General features: G+C 48.8%; 2 gene segments (V, D, J or C); both read right to left on the bottom strand.

Moving 5' to 3' along the window:
- LOC100937468 (Ig alpha-1 chain C region-like) overlaps nt 1-14,066 on the bottom strand; it is a 189,317-nt gene that overhangs the window by 152,935 nt on the left and 22,316 nt on the right.
- LOC134760151 (immunoglobulin heavy constant gamma 1-like) overlaps nt 1-14,066 on the bottom strand; it is a 102,419-nt gene that overhangs the window by 65,785 nt on the left and 22,568 nt on the right.

A 14,066-nucleotide genomic window follows, 5' to 3' on the forward strand; every position in this document is an offset into this window, starting at 1 on the left:
AGAGGAGTGGTGACAGTGGGCATCCTTGTCTTGTTCCAGTTCTCAGAGGGAATGCTTTAAATTTTTCCCCATTCAGAATTATGTTGTCATGGATGGCTTTTTTTTACATTGAGGTATGTCCCTTGGTATGATGATTTGCTGAGAGTTTTAATCATAAAGCGATGCTGGATTTTGTCAAATGCTGTTTCTGCATCTATTGAGATGATCATGTGATTTTTGTTTTTAATTCTGTTTGTGTAGTGTATCACATTTACTGACTTGCATATGTTAAACCATCCCTGCATCCCTGGTATGAAACCCACTTGGTCGTGGTGGATTATCTTTTTGATATGTTGTTGGACTTGGTTAGCTAGCATTTTGTTAAGGATTTTAGCATCTATCTTCATCAGGGATATCGGTCTGTAGTTTTCTTTTTTGGTTATGTCCTTTCCTGGTTTTGGTATTAGGGTGATGCTGGCTTCATAGAATGAATTAGGGAGGCTTCCCACTTTCTCTGTCTTGTGGAATAGTACCAATAGGACCAATTCTTCTTGGACTTTTTTTTGTTGTTGGTAATTTTAAAATTACCATTTCAATCTCGCTGCTTGTTATTGGTCTCTTCAGGGCATATAATTCCTCCTGATTTAAGCTAGGAGGATTGTATTTTTCTGGGAATTTATCCATCTCTTCTAGGTTTTCTTGTTAATGTGTTTAAAGGTGTTCATAGTAGCCTTGAATGATCTTTTGTATTTCTGTGGCGTCAGTTGTAATATTTCCCATTTCGTTTCCTATTGAGGTTATTTGGACTTTCTTCTTTTCTTGGTTAATCTTGCTAATGGTCTATCAATTTTATTTATCTTTTCAAAGAACCAGCTTTTTGTTTCACTTATCTTTTGCATTTTCTTGTCTCAATTTCCTTTAGTTTTGCTCTGATCTTGATTAATTCCTTTCTTCTGCTGGGGTTGGATTTGGTTTGTTCTTGTTTCTCTAGTTCCCTGAGGTGTGACCTTAGAATGTCAGTTTGTGCTTTTTCAGTCCTTTCGATGTAGGCACTTAGGGGTATGAACTTTCCTCTTAGCACCGCCTTTGCTGTATCCCAGAGGTTTTGACAGGTGGTGTCACTGTTGTCGTCAGTTCCTTTTGGAGTTTATTTCCTATCATATGGTCACATTCTATTCAACAGCGTATGGAACATTCTCCAAGATAGACCATATGACAGGCCACAAAACAAGCCTCAATAAATTTAAGAAAATTGAAATTATATCAAGCACTCTCTCAGACCACAGTGGAATAAAACTGGAAATCAAATCCATAAGGGACCTTCAAAACCATGCAAATACATGGAAATTAAATAAAGTGCTCTCAAATGATTATTGGGTCAAAAACGAAATCAAGATGGAAATTAAACAAATTTTCGAACCGAAAGCACCAGGTAACCTATAAAGGAAAACCTATCAGATTAACAGCAGATTTCTCAGCAGAAACACTACAAGCTAGAAGAGATTGGGGCCCTACCTTCATCCTCCTCAAACAGAACAATTATCAGCCAGGAATTTTGTATCCAGTGAAACTAAGCATGTGGTGCTTTTGTCTCACAGCTCTTAAGATTCTTTCCTTCATCTTAACTTTAGATAACCAGATGACAATGTGCCTAGGTTTTGTAGATTGCTTGTTTTAGTTTTAGTTTTAGTTTTAAAGATCTTTTTGTGATGAATTTCCCAAGTGTTCTTTGTGCCTCTTGTATTTGGATGTCTAGGTCTCTAGCAAGGTTGGGGAAGTTTTCCTCAATTATTCCCCCAAACATGTTTTCCAAACTTTTAGATTTCTCTTCTTCCTCAGGGACACCAATTATCTTAGGTTTGTTCATTCAACATAATCCTAGACTTCTTGGAGGCTTTGTTCATATTTTCTTATTCTTTTTTCTTTGTCTTTGTTGGATTGGGTTAATTCAAAGACCTTGTCTTCGAGCTCTGAATTTCTTTCTTCTACTTATTCAATTATATTGCTGAGACTTTCCAGAGCATTTTGCATTTCTATAAGTGTGTCCAATGTTTCCTGAAGTTTATATTGTTTTTTCTTTATGCTATCTATTTCCTTGAACATTTCTCCCTTCACTTCTTGTATCGTTTTTTTGGATTTCCTTGCATTGGGCTTTGCCTTTCCCTGGTGCCTCCATGATTAGCTTAATAACCAACCTCCTGAACTCTTTTTCAGGTAAATCAGGGATTTCTTCTTGGTTTGGATCCATTGCTGGTGAGCTAGTGTGATTTTTCGGGGGCGTTAAAGAGCTTTGTTTTGTCATATTACCAGAGCTGGTTTTCTGGTTCCTTCTCATTTGAGTAGGCTCTGTCTGAGGGAAGGTCTAGGGCTGAAGGCTGTTGTTCAGATTCTTTTGTCCCACAGGGTGTTCCCTTGATGTAGCACTCTCCCCCTTTTCCTATGGATGTGGCTTCCTGAGAGCTGAGCTGTGGTGATTGTTATTTCTCTTCTGGATCTAGTCATCCAGCAAGTCTACCAGGCTCCAGGCTGGTACTGGGGGTTGTCTGCACAGAGTCCTGTGATGTGAACCGTCTGTGGGTTTCTCAGCCGTGCATACCAGCAACTGTCCCAGTGGAGGTGGCAGGGCGGTAAAATGGACTCCATGAGGGTTCTTAGGTTTGGTGGTTTAATGCTGTTTTTGTGCTGGTTGGCCTCCTGCCGGGAGATGGCGTTTTCCCGAGAGCATCAGTTGTGGTAGTATGGAGAGGAACCAGCAGTGGGTGGGGCCCTAGAACTCCCAAGTGTATATGCCCTTTGTCTTCAACTACCAGGGTGGGTAGGGAAGGACCATCAGATGCGGGCAGGGCTAGGTATGTCTGAGCTCACAGAGTCTCCTTGGATGGCTCTTGCTGCAGCTGCTGTGGGGGATGGCTGTGAGGTTCCCAGGTCAATGGAGTTGCGAAACTAGGAGGATTATGACTGCCTCTGCTGAGTCATGCAGGTTGTCAGGGAAGTGGGGAAAGCTGGCAGTCACAGGCGTCACCCAGCTCCCATGCAATCTGAAGGTGGGCCTCACTCACACCATGCCCCTCACCAACAGCGCCGAGTCTGTTTCCAGGCATTGGGCAAGCAGAGAACTTGCCCCGGATTACCTACTTCTCAGCTATGAAAGAACAGGGCTTTGGTTGTTCCTCCACCAGTGGGGTCTGCACACCAGATTTGTGCCGTCCCCTGCGTTCAGCTGGAGGCTTCCTTCTCCCTGTGGCATTTTCCCTGTGCCTCTGGCCACCCTCCCAAAGTATTCATATGGTGCCAGGCAGGAATGGCCTGCTTGGGGACCCAGCAAGCTCCCAGGGCCTTTCCCGCTGCTCCCTGTACCCCTGTATTTTGCTCGGCTTTCTAAATTGACTCAGCTCCAGGTAAGGTTGGAACCTTTTCCCACAAACTAGACCTTCAGTTTCTCTAGTGAGGGTGTGTGTGCAGGACGGAGGATTTCCCATTCCCACTTCCACAGTTTGGGCACTCACAGTATTTGGGGTGTCTCCGGGTCCTGCAGGAGCAGCCTGCTTCCTTCAGACGGTCTGTGGGTCCTCTTGGGATTCCTGATTTATTCCTGCAGTTGTTCTGGAGCTAAAATTCACGGTGCCAGCCTCCGCATGTGCTCTGTCCGTCCCAGTCGGAGCTGCAGTCTAGTCCTGCCTCCCATCCACCGTGATGGTCTCTCCCCCTTCATTCTTTTGAATAGCTGTGGAGTTTTCCACGGAATGTTCTGTGGTTTATTGAAACAATTTCCCACTGATGGGCATTTAGTTTGTTTTCAGGTCTTTATGCTGCAAAGCATATTATTGTCCATATACCTTAAAGTTACTTGATCAACTCTATTTGTAGATTAAATTCAGTTCCCCATGGCTGGGGAGGCCTTGGGAAACACAGTTGTGGTGGAAGGGGAGCAGGTACGTCTTACATGGCGGCAGATGAGAGTGGTTCTTTTCCATCTTGTTTTTACTTTTTTCCTAAATCTGTGCTTTGAAACAACCTTTAAACAAACTCCAAATTAGATAAAAATTTTTTTGCAATAAAAATAAATTACAAATGCCTGTCTTATAATTTTTAAAAATAAAAAACACATCTTATTTTTTGTGGTATACTTTGTAGACAGAATTATATATATTAATTAGAATTTTAACTCTTAGTAACCTTAATTTCTAGCAAGCAAGTTTTAACCATTTTTCACATATCACTATTTTATAGATGAGAAAAATTTTATAATTTTTGAAAACATATTTCTATAACATAATTTTTACATATATTAATAGACCCAAATAAATTTAGTCTTTCTACAAGATTTCTATAAAATTTAAGAAACCAAGAACAAACATTTATGTTCAGTAATTTGTGTTAGTTTTAAAAATCTTATTTGGAAATGACCCAGACATTTAATGGATATCTATTATTTAACTGAAGATAACATAATTTTAAGATCTTAAATTACATAAGAAGCTTATTTATAAACATTTATTTTCTTGACATTATCTTATATATTTATTTATTTATTTTAGAGATGGGGGTCTTGTTGCATTGCTCAGGATGGTCTGAACTTCTGGGCTCAAGCAATCCCCCCACCTCAGCCTCCTGATTAGCTAGGACTATAGGCGTGTGCCATGACATCAGGCTTTATTAATTTATTTTTAATAATTTACCTAGATTACTTATGAAAATTGAGATATTAGACAAAGCTAGCCATTACTTAAAGTTATTTTCCTTTTAACCATTTTTATAGCCTGTGATTATTAGATGTTCACTTAAGTAAGAAACTTAGTTAAGTGTATGGGTATTTTGTCGATAACTCATAAGATACAGCTGTTTTTATTAAGCCAGCGATATTAAATTAGCCTTTTTTTTTTTGATGGAGTCTCGCTCTGTTGCCTAGGCTGGAGTACAGTGGCGCTATCTTGGCTCACTGCAACCTCTGCCTCCCGGGTTCAAGTGATTTTCCTGCCTCAGGCTCCCAAGTAGCTGAGATTATGCACACCACCACACCTGGCTAATTTTGTATTTTTAGTAGAGATGGGGTTTTGCTGTGTTGGCCAGGCTGGTCTCAAAGTCCTGACCTCAAGTGGTCTGCCCACCTTGGCCTCCCAAAGTGCTGGAATTACAGGCATGAGCCATCGCACCCAGCCAAATTAGTCTTATTTATCAAAGATCATACAAAGATTATTCTGTTTTAGGATGGGTTTATAGTTTTATCATCTTTGTGTCAAACCCTGACATCTTAAAACATCTATCAGAGACAAATATAAAACTGCCTGACCAGTAAACTCAGGGAAAAATATATGCTGACAATTCTGAGAACATTTGTATTTTTATTTTACCAACAATTTTAAAACTGATTTGTTTATTAAAGATATACTTAAGTCACATGAACTAAAAGGCATTTGGGTTAATTAGTATATATTTTTTATAAATGCTCATTTATCTAAGCCAATCTAAATAGAATCCCTTAATAGATTTTTTGTTGACAATGCCAGATTTTACCATATAGATACAACATGTAACATAATACACATACAAATGCATAAACACACTTAACCACATACGCACACAAATAAAGACACTGTAGCTTTCATTTTAGAATTTTGGTCATGAGATAATAACACAAATGCATCAGTTTCTAAAAGACACTTCAATCCAAATTATATTTTTGACAAAACTGGGACTTGTTCACATGCTAAATTTTATTTGTCTTGATAGGTAATCTAATGAGGGCCATGGATCAGAATTTTGGGTGAAGCAGTTTCTGCATTAGTTTGATTTCAAAAGACCTTTTTCAGTTTTAAATGAATTTAAGGTTAAACTTTCAGTGATTGTGTTTCAGCTAGGACTGGCTGAATTGCATATGAAAAACAAAATCTTCAACTCGTCTATACTAGTAACAAATCTATTTTTTGGTTGCTGGTCTGATTTTCTGGACTAGACAATGTATGCAGGGAAGCATTTAGCAGTGTTTTTCCTTTTTCTGGCACCTGTGGCAAAGCAAAATTTTTATGGCAGACAGAGATACCTTATATTACTGCTCTAAGCTCAAGATTTTGGCCTGTTCAATCTGAAAGCCCAATTTCTGTAAATATTTACCTAGTTCTTTTCTTTTGGACCATCAGTCCTTCAGTTAGCTATTCCATCAGCCTAAGCAATTGTTAGCCAGGCAAACCTAAATTTACATTTTCAAATGAAATGACTCTTAGATCTAGGTCATTGGTTACCATAGAGCTGTTGTAATTTGTAAAGCCACTAATTTAAAACCTTTAAGAAACTTTAAAAAATCTTGGGCCAGGCACGGTGGCTCATGCCTGTAGTTCTAGCACTTTGGGAGGTCAAGGCAGGTGGATCACTTGAGGTCAGGAGTTCAAGACAAGCTTGGCCAACATAGTGAAAGCCTATCTCTACTAAAATACAAAAATTAGCTGGGCATGGTGGTGGGCGCCTGTAATCAGCTACTCAGGAGGCTGAGGCAGGAGAATCACTTGAACCCGGGAGGCAGAGGTTGCAGTGAGCCAAGATAGAGCCACTGCATTCCAGCCTGGGTGATAGAGCTAGACTCCATCTAAAACAAAAACCAAAAAACAAACAAACAAAAAACCAAAAACCAAAAAAATCTTGGCTGGAATGCTGTAACCAGTGAGTTTTATTGCAACATGAGTAAAAAAGTCAGCAGATTTAAAGTAGGCAGAAAAAAAAAATAGAGAGAGGACTTAGGAGGCACTACATGATGACTACAGTTGCAAGGTTTTTGTTCGAGTTCGAAAAATAACCATTGGAACTCTAAATTTTCCTTGACGTAATTTGCCCATTAGTTTAAAAATGTGCACAAGGACGTAGCCAGCGGGAGTCCCAGAAAACTTGGCGTGCCTTAATATTTAAAAACCATTCCCCTTCTTATTAATCTTTTTACAGTAAAGAACATTGTACAGATACTATGAGGCCATGCCGGCAGTTTGGACTGGTGCTTTAGATGGTGGTGACTGCTGTAGCAGCTTTTAATGAGCCAGCCTGTGCCCACCATTTAGAATGTTTATTTTGCTCTCTAAAGATTTTTAGAAACAAGCAGAGGAAAAGAGCCAGATCATTTACAGATACACATAACCACAGCAAAAGAAGGCAAGATAAGGGTGCTCACAAATATGTTAAACCAGGCATGCATATCCAACAAAGTATTAAATGAGGCATGCAGAAAGAACCAAAGTCACCTCACCAGAGAAGACATCCCTCAGAGACAGAATGCATACTCTGTAGAAGCCAGAGTACTCAGACCGGAATGTCTTTATGCCAAACAGGACTTGCCAGAAAGCACAAAAAGTCTTTTATCATCCCAGGAGGGACATAAGGTCCTTTATTAAGGCAGTCTAATAACCAAAACAAACCCCACATAATATTAAAAAAGCATCTTCCAAAAAGAGGGAGGGTTGGCCTGAGAGAAGACTGAGTAGGTCAGAAAAAGCTGAGAGCTCAAAGGGCTCAAGTGAATACTGCACACCGGCCCAAGAATTGCTGATTCCTTCCAGCAGTGATCCCTCTCCACATCCCACTTCTGACTCCATTTATCTCAACCTAAATAACAGAGAAATGCCATCTAAAGAAAAAGATATCTATTTGGAGATACAGCATTGCAATGGGATACACCTGCCATAATCAACTATGTGCGTATTCAGGGAGGCAAAGGGAGACCAAGGCTTTCAAAGAAAAAATGAGGAGGATTACATGATTGTTTTGAGATAATTACCCTCGCTACAAGGACCAGTAACAAAGGCAATGCCAGTCTGAGGTTGGACAGCCCGTTGCTGGGAAGATGTCCTCGCAGAAGTATTTTCTGTGTAAGGTTGTGATGGCCTTTGTGCCAGTGCAGTTTTTATAGAATCCTTTGAGATAGTTTTGTTATCAAGTGTTTATGGATGAGAACCTTCTTCTCTTCTTGGCCTTCCTAGGCTCTATTTGTCAGGGATTTAAAAAAAAAAACACAGGTGACTCAATTTTGATTCTGATGACTTCCACATACTACAGACATGGTCGCTCAGAAACAACAGAAACTTATTTCTCACCATTCTGGAGGCTGAATGTCCCAGACCAAGGCTCCAGCAGACGGGTGTCTGGTGAGGCCTGCATCCTAGCTCATAGACAGCATCTCCTCACAAGGGAGAAAGGGTGAGGGAGCTCTCTGGGGCCTCTCTCATAAGGGCGCTAATCCTCTTCATGAGGGCCCCCCTTTTATGACCTCAGCACCCCCCAAAAGCCTCATCTTCTAATACCATTACATTGGAGGTTAGGATTTCAGGGGGAAAGGTATGAATATAAGAATGTATGAATTTCAGGAGGACACAAATGTTCAGCCCACAGCAGATGATAACAGGAGGGCCGACCAATACCCGGGTCCTTTCTGAGCCCCTTTCAGATAGGATTTTACTCATTTCTCACCCCACTCTACTTGACAGGTGTATTTTCACCCCTATTCTGATGAGGAAATGGAGGTACGGAGTTCAGGCTCTTGCCCACAGTCATGCAGACAGATACACACAGAACAGACTCCATATGCAAGGTTGCTCCCACGCCATCTTGCCATGGTGTGTGCATGCGTAAGTGTGCGGGTCTGTGTGTATGCGCATGGACAAGCATGTGTGTCTTTGATGCCTGTGTGCACTTGTGTGTGTGCAGGTGCACGTCCGTGTGTGCGCATGCAGATGTGTGTGTCTGCAGACCTGCACGTGTGTGCCCACGCCTGTGCATCTGCCTGTTTGCATGCATGCGAGTGTACTGCATGTGTGTGCATATATGTTTATTTGTGAGCTGTGCACATGTGCATGTGTGCATAGATGCTTGTGTGCATATGTGTGCATGTACGAGTGAGCGTGCATGTTTGTGTTTGGTGTGGGGAGGGGCGTTTCTTAACCCATTAACTTCAGAACAGGGTCTCCTCTCAGTTCTCCTTGCTGTGACGGCTTTGGCTATTGTGTTCCCTGTTGCTGCTGACACCCCAAACTCCCTTCCCATTGCCGTTAGCTCCCTGTGTCCTTTAACTTGAGGTGAATCCAGACCACTGGGACAAAGAACAGGAGGCAGGTGAAATGAACCAAAGCGTGTTTATGGGGAGGCCAGGGGGCTGCAGGTGGGGCTAGCTGGCTCTGGGGGAAGCACAGGAAGGAGGCACAGGGGTTAGGGCCGGGGCAGGGGGGCTCTGCTTCGCCTGCGGAGTGATGGGTGCCCGTCCCCCTGGTCTAGAAGACTGGGTTCTGTGGCGGACAGACGGGAGCTGGGGGCAGGGGCTGGCGCATCTTCCTGCACACAGCAGAGTCCAGGGTGGGTCCTTTCTGCTCTCTGGCAGCCACGGATGAGGCACAGAGGCCACTTCCCTTCTCTGCAGGTACAGGGCGTCCTGCTCTTCAGGGGTTACTTCACCTGCAAAACAGCCCCTGGGGTCAGACAGGCGGCTAGAAGCCTGAGGGGTGCAGGGGCAGGGGAGACAGAGGAGCAGGGGAGGGGTTGTTGTCCTTTATCCACAGGGTCAAGAGGGCCTTTGACAGTGTCCACAGGCCACAGAGGGCCTGCATGTCCTCTAGGCTCCCTCAGCCCTGCCTCTGCCTGGTCCAGGATCCCTGGACCAGCTCCGGCATGTCCCCTGGAAGGGCACCTTGCCCCATACCCACCCCGAGGGTCACTGAGAGCCTGGCCGCTCCCCTCACCTTGATGAAAGTGACAATGCCGCTGTAGAGGAGGGTGAGGATGAAGAGGGCCACGAACGTGGACAGGGTGGTCCACAGGCTGCCCACGTCATCAAAGGTCGTGTAGTCATCGCTGTTCTCATCCTTGCTCTGAGGGATCAAGGGGGTCGTGGCCAGGTCTGGGGAGGAACAGGGGCTGAGTGAGAAGCTCCCTGGTCCTGAGGGCCAGGCTACCCCTCCACCTGCCCCCACACAGCATGGGGCTGAAATGATGGCAAGTCTTCCTAGGAGGCGTGGTTATCTCCAGGGAGCTCCCAGCCTCACCCTCTTGCTCATATGTCCCCTCGACAAGCCTCTGCCTACTGTGTCCTCCCCGCCTGGACATGTCGCTGCCCTGAGTGGGGCAGACAGACAGAACCATAGACTCTCATGGATTGGGCTCCTGTGACAAGGGTGACGGGAGGCTGGGGCACTTCTGCCCACCTGCACACATGGAGGCCTTCCTTAGGAAGTGGCCACTGTGACAAGGTGTGGAAGGCAAGACACAGCCAGGGAGCAAGGAGAGAGTGGCTTCTCCGCAGGGGGGAAAGCAGGTGCCCTGAACTGGGCGGGCTGACCAAGGAGGGCGGAGAGGGGCCCAGGAGGGGATATCCAGGCAAGGCGATTGTATCCCAGTAGCAGGAGGGAGCCACGCAAGGGGGATAAGCAAGGGTCTGTCATGAACAAATGTGTGTATAAAAGGTAATCTCCAGCTGGAGACGGCAGTGGGGCCCAAAGCAAGCTTAGGCCGGGAAAAACACTTCGGTGGCAAGCACAGCCCCATCCATGAGGAAGAGTCTGTGGGCAGGCAGGAGGCATTGACAAGAACCAGCCACGTCACAGATTTCCTAGTGTTTATTCAACAAGCGTTTATTGTGGTTGTACTGTGAGCTCAACCAGAGCTGCTGAGTGACGGGTGTGGACAGGTCTGGTCCAGGGATCATTTCACGGGGCCACGGTCTGTTAAATCTAATAACAAAAAATCGGCGTGTCTTTCTGTTCATGTCATTTTTCTAGTATTTCTTATTGCATTTTACAAAGGCATTGCTTTGTGAAGAACTGGTAATTTAGAAAGAAGCCGGGTCCTCTGCCACAAATAATGTGAGACATGTGGAACACAGTGTGTGTAGCCTGGGTGGGTCAGGGAGCTCCTGCCCCGCTCTCTCAAGAGGAGACCGGGGTGCTCAGATACCTGCACCCCTCCCGCCCATGCACACACAGGAGCCCCTCCTAGCACCAACTCGCTTCCTCCTCATAGCAGCCCAGGACGTGGCCCCTGCTGGCTCAGCAGACAAGAGGGGAAATTGAGGCAAGAAAGGCATACGGGCTTCCTTGGACCAAGGTGCCAGGGTTCTCTGTGGGATAAGCCTCAGCTCTAACCACTGCACCATCTGGGCGTCACTGCCTGGGAGGGAGACTTGTGCTTGGGGGCACAAGGGTACACTTGGATATCCTAGGTACACACGGGTGCACACACACACCCACACCCCATAGTACTGCAACCTGGGGCCCTGGGGCGTGGTGGCAGGGCAGCTTCCAGCCTCTCCCAGGTCTGGCCAGGTGGATGGTCCAGGCTCACCTGTGAGATCCCAGACTGTGTGCCTGGGGATGGCCGGCCAGCTGGGTGCGGGAGCCTGGGGGAGGGTCAGCGTGGAGCCCGTGGTGGGGGGGTGTGGACAGGCAAGGTCAGGAGGCCATGGCAATGATGGGAATCTGTAGGCCGAACCTGGGCCCCAGCACAGATGGTGCCCCGAAGGGGAGGGGGCAGTGGACAGGGAGTCCCGGCCCCGGGTGGGCAGCCATGGGCTGGGGCTGCAGCTTCAGGGAAGACCCTCTGGTGGGGACAGGGAGGTTGGGGGACTGAGAAGCAGCTGCTGCTGCAGGGAGCAGTCCCTGAAGGGTCAGGTTGGGCTGCTGCCCCCCAGGTTGCCCACTGCTGTGGGGCCCATCTGTGTGAGGCAGGCAGAGTCAGACACTGTCCTCGGAGGGGGTTCTCTGTGAGGCCACCTCACAGGGTCACTCTTGGGGAAGGCCCATGCCGGGTCAGAGCTGCTGGCAGCCCCTGGGGCCAAAAGAGCCTGGGACAGCCCTGAGCCCTGCCCCTTATTGACTTGGGTGTCTTCCTTTCCCTGGCTCTGCAGGGTGGCCGGGGGCCTGGGCGCCTGGCTCCAGCTCACACCGGGGGCCGTTCTGCGCCTCCCTTGGCTGGACAGCTGGGGCATGGGCAGCAGGCCCTAAGCAGGGCGGACGGCCTCCCGCTGTGTGCACAGACCCTCGTGGCCACCACATCCCACTGGGGCCATGCTCGGGCAGTGGGGGCACTGGTCTGTGTGCCATGCCTCAAGCGGGCGGCAAAGGGTGGGCCTGGCAGGAGGCTGGGGGCTGTCACTCTGGGTGGGTGTCCACTGTGGGCATGTGTGGGGCTGACCTTTCACTGGGCACTGAGCCCAAACCTGACATCTGGGGGTCTCTGGAGACCCCTCTGGCTCCCAGAGGTGCTGACTGTGGTCTTGGACAGTCAGATGTCCCCAGGGAGGGCAGCTGTTCAGGGTGACCACATTCACAGTCACACCAGGGAAGGCCTGTGCCCAGCACCCAGCCATGAGGAATGTCTTGAGAGGAAACCACCACTTCTCAGGGTGCGGCGAGGGGTTGTATCCACCTCTTACACTGTGCCAGCCAGCCTGGGCCAGCACGTGGTGTGGACAGTGAGGATGGACGCTGGAACACCCATGGCCCAGGAGTACTGGGAAGCCTGTGCTCCTGCTGGACAGCGAGAAGGGGCCTGTGTGCCCAGGACAGCCTAGCCCCGCCCCTGCCCAGTACCCTGCCCCTGCCTAGTATGGAGTCCAGCTCCTTATGACCCCCCACAGAGTCCCCATCCCAACCCTGGGCCTGGGGGTGACTCACAGCTGACGTCTAGGCTCCAGCTGGCGTTAAGCAGAGTCCGGGAGTCCTCGTGGCTGACCACACACATGTAGGTGGCTGGCTGAGGGCTGGGCGGGGCTGGGACATGCAGCACACTCCAGGCCCAGAACGTGGTGCTCCCGGGCTGTGGAGTGGGGCGTGCGGTGGCAAACCAAGAAGTGTTCACCTCGCGCTGGTCCTCCAGCCACATCAGGAGGATGTCAGGGGGCGAGAAGCCAGACACCTCACACAGGAGCCACGAGGCCGCCTCGGGAGGGTCAGATGAGGCCAGCAGGTTCAGGGAAAGCTTGACGGGTGCCTGGGCAGCTGCGGGGAGGTGGGAGAGGCTGTCAGGCTCTGGCCACGGGGGCACTGGGAGAGAAGTGGCGCCGGCCAGGGTGCTGGTGCCTCCCTTCTCCTTTCCTGTGGAGGATGACGGGTGCTGCTGGGGCCCAGCTGGGGTCGTGGCCCTGGGGCAGGCGTGGGGGTCGGCAGGCTGTGGGCACCCTCGTCTCCCCACCTGGGAGCCAGCCTCACCGGGTTCTCTCAGCGCCATCAACTTCTGGGATGGGAGGCTGGGATGGTTCAGTGTGCAGGTGACGGAGGTCCCCGCCTTCCACAAGGACCTGGGCAGGGCCAGACGGCTGTGCTGGCTCTGGGAGCCGTTGCTGTGCTGCTCCAGTGGCCCCTCCTCCATGCCCACTGTGGGGACCTTCCCGGCCACCTCCCAGGACAGGTGGGCATCCTGCAGGTCACTGCCCACCACGAAGCAGGTGAAGGTGGCTTTGTCCCGGAGCCACAGGTCCTGCAGGGCAGGGGGCAGCAGGTAGACGCCAAGAGGCTGGGTGCGGCTCGGACACTCTGCAGGGGAGAGCAAACAAGAGCAGCCGTGGCCGGACCTTCGTGAGCAGCGGGCTCCCGCCCGGGGCGCTGCACAGAGCTCCACAGTGGCCTCCCCCGAGTGTGGGGCCTGCCTGCATGGCCAGGCACACAGACCCTGTCTCCAGGAGCTGGGGGATCCATGGGCAAAGACCCATTGGGCCATCGGCAGTGCCACTCTTGGTCACTGTCCGGCCCTGGGGCTGCTGCCCGCTCTTCCCTGAGCAGACTCGGGCCTTCGTTGCTTCCAGAGCTCTCTGCTCCATGGCTGCCAGGCCGGGACTCATCCACAGGCCAGGTTTTTCTGGTGCCGTCTCCCTGCAGGGACTGACTTAACCACTGTGCTCTCCTCTCCCCAGCTTCTGGCCAGGTGTGGCCAGTGGAGGACACTGGGGAGGAGGCAGTGTGGGGGACACCCTGGTCAGAGGCACAGAGGCTGCCCATGGAGCCTGGGACTCCCCTTCAGCCTGCCCCCACCCATGTGGCAGAGCCTTCTGAGGGGCCTGAGAGGCCCCACTCCTCTAAGAGCTCTTTCCTCAGTGCTCCCTGAGTTTGGGGGGACCCTTACTGTCCTCG

The sequence above is a fragment of the Pongo abelii genome, chromosome 15 (genome assembly GCF_028885655.2).
Source record: "Pongo abelii isolate AG06213 chromosome 15, NHGRI_mPonAbe1-v2.0_pri, whole genome shotgun sequence".
Lineage (NCBI taxonomy): Eukaryota > Metazoa > Chordata > Mammalia > Primates > Hominidae > Pongo > Pongo abelii.